General features: G+C 37.1%; 1 pseudogene; it reads right to left on the bottom strand.

Moving 5' to 3' along the window:
• Nucleotides 1-399: 399 nt before the first annotated feature.
• Nucleotides 400-1,041, bottom strand: LOC116914080 (annotated as a pseudogene).
• Nucleotides 1,042-3,330: the final 2,289 nt, after the last annotated feature.

Raw genomic sequence — 3,330 nt, 5'->3', positions numbered from 1 at the left:
GAGAGGAGACTAGAGCAAGAAGAGAGCAGTGGGAGAAGCAATGTGGAAGCAGATGTAAACGATCCTCACTGTGCATCCTTACATAGATTCAGGTTGTTATGAATATTCTTTTTTATTTATAATCTCTCCCTTTATTACCATAATTAATATGTACTTGAAAAGCCAGCAGTAAAAGCTGTTCAAACAGCACCATTACATTACTGTTTTTGGGCACACAAGCATGGGGGACTTCTATATTTCCAGGTTAAAATGAGCTTGAAAGAGATAGACTCCAGTTCAGAAAGGCTGCCCCACTACAGCCATCATTAAAACAGGAATTAATGCACCATTATTAAGACAATTATAGGGTGGTTTCATTCTGCTTCCTAAAGAGTGAAATGACAGAAATGATGGTCAACATTATATGGGGAACACCAAGTCCACACTTTGCCCAGAGTCAACTGCAACCTCATGCGTCTTCTTGATTAAGGCACGTGAGCCCATAGTGACAGAATAGGTCCCTGGATAGATGTCTATGTAGAGGAACTTAGAGATGTTCTCAATAGACCAAAATGACTCTTGAGAATGCTCTGATGTTTGATAGATGCTTCTTGGACCAACAGATGTCTCTCCTCTGCAGTTTCTTTGCTCTTCACTATGCCCCGTGTCTGAGTACACATGCACTTCTGGAGGCTTCCTTCTGTGATAAAGGTAGACATGGGTTGCCCCCCGCCCCTTCCTCTGGTATAGACGAGTAGTATTTCCTACACTGACTTGAAGTAGAGTCCATGAATCCAGCCATTGTTCTAAAGGAAGCACTAAGGGTTGGGTGCCTGTCTTCTTTCTCTCCTAGGGGGCACTGGAGACCTGGGACTGACCATCATTCCTGGTAGGGGCCCTGGCAGTAAAGGACCACCACACTGCCTCTGGATCACTCTGGAGAGTGCCAGTCCCCTACCCTTCTCTTTGTGTGATCCAGTACTTCCCTCCCTACCCAAGCAGGCCACTTTAGCAAGCACCGGTCCACCTCTTTCACGCTGTGGCCACTAGACAGTATTCCATGTCTCCACTTTTGCTTCTCAGGCCATTATGAATATTCTTAAGGAATGGATGTGTACAGGATTTTGTGTGTCTAGATGAGCAAACTATATCTTAACCAGGTGGGCAGTTTATATCCTTACCAATTGGTTGTAAGTTAATTGTGGGGATGTATTGTCCATTGAGCATTTAACATATAAATCTGGTTGCTGGGATACAGTCTGTTGAGTTATGTCTTCACTAGATTGTTGGGAGTGTGAACAGAGTCCCTGACAGGAAGCTGTACTAGGCCAGCATGGTGTGGGGACATGCTAGCATGGCCTGCAGAATGCAATGTGAGTCTCAGGTGTGGTAACAACCACCAAGGGGACAGTGTGTAGAAGCAGTAACAGAGAAACTGCTCGAACATGTGGATTTCACACAGAGTGAGAACTTGCAGGAACCAGGTCGAGTACTTTTTTAATTATACTGCAATATATTTCAATTAAAATATTTTGAAAAATGTACAATAATGAAAAAAAATAGTTGACTTTGTTTCCTGCTTATTGCTTCAAAATAGAAATATATCTTTTCTAAGAAGTTTTATTTGGTAAATAATTGAAAAATTAGCCAAATTCACACTCCCAAAATTGCCTAGTCTTGTCATAGAAAAACTGTTTCAAAGCACAGTTCATTCTATAAGAACTCTGTTAAACTATGGAAATGAATTTCTATGATCACAGAACTTAGAGCAGTTCTCAATATTCTATGAATGCATCCAATTCTAAAATTTTTGTTGTTGTTGTTGTTGATGATGAAGAAATTTAGATTTTCTGAAACTGGTCTTTATACTTTTGCTTTGATCTCTAGGGTAGATACTCAAGATCTTTCTTGTTCAATTTATTTTTGTGTTGCTATAAATTCTTGTTAACAATAATCATATACGTGGAATATCAAAACACTCTGCTTATGCTCATGAAATCTAGAATCAGAAAGGACTTTGGCTTCCAGTACTCATTTGTTCACTGATGCTAATTAGATGACTTTCTTAATATTGCAATATGTTAGCATGAAAATTCAGATATCTATTGTGTGTTCACTGCAAAATTATTATAAGAATGCATTACTCCTCCACACATTTACTAAACTTGAACTAAGATGTTATTTGTAAATTTATTGTCCTGGGGTTATCAGCAACATGTGAATCAAAAATTGATGTTATTCTCTAAAAATTTGAAGATAGGAACTCTTCTTTAGTGATTAGCACCTATCCACATCTGATTATCTGGCAGTTAATTTGATTACTATTAAATATAATTCAGTCTCTTTTGCCTAACAAGATGCATTTGCTAGATTGCGTTCCTCATAACAAAGAAACACAAACGCCTTAACTTATTCACGTAAAACTACTCATATGGCAGGCAGCAGTAATAATTCTGAAATAACAAGAATAATGAAAAATGAAGTGTACATTCTGGATGCAGCCTCTGTGTGATATAGTGTCCCTGAAATGACAGATGTCCACAAGGTGTTGCAGAGTGCAGAAGATCATTTAAATCACCAAGATATTCTTCAAGAATACCAAGAACAGTCATGAGCTAAGACTTGAAGAAAGAACTATAAAGGTTAAAGAAAAATGTGAAGCTGGCACTTTTGTCAAAGGAAACTTTATGAATAAAAAGAATAGAACTGTGAAATAATATATTGAAGGAGGCACTTTGTAAGAAATGTGTCCTGTAAAAGAGCAAGAAATGAATCTGTATCTATAAAAGAGGCTCAATTCATTGGAAGTGCTGATGAATCATGCTTATGAATTTAGACTTAATCATTCAGGTAATAGGGAGCAATTGAAGAATTGAAGGAGTAGAATAACGGACCAGGACAAATTGTGACTTAAAAGTAATTCTTCATAGCAAATAGCCTTGCTTTGTGGGCTTCGGAGTTATTAGCTTAAAAATATCAAGAAGCTTGCTAGCCACCAATGTTAGCTTTCTCTTTTTTTTTTTTTGACAAAAAAATTGAGTATATCAATTTTACTTTCCTAGATAAGACATAATTTATTCATCACTTTTAAGAGCAGTACAGTTTTAGACTTCTATTCTGATAAAACATCTTGGTCAAAAGAACATGGAATCAATAGGGTACATAACGCGATAAGAGAGGCAGAATGCAAAGAAGTGAAAATGGCAAGTTCAAAATGATCAAATGTGAGGATGCGCTGTTGAACCAGGTCGAGTACTTTTTTAATTATACTGCAATATATTTCAATTAAAATATTTTGAAAAATGTACAATAATGAAAAAAAATAGTTGACTTTGTTTCCTGCTTATTGCT

This window comes from Rattus rattus, chromosome 12 (genome assembly GCF_011064425.1).
Source record: "Rattus rattus isolate New Zealand chromosome 12, Rrattus_CSIRO_v1, whole genome shotgun sequence".
Lineage (NCBI taxonomy): Eukaryota > Metazoa > Chordata > Mammalia > Rodentia > Muridae > Rattus > Rattus rattus.
The sequence above is the reverse complement of the archived record's forward strand: the minus strand, read 5'-3'. Positions and strand labels throughout refer to the sequence as shown.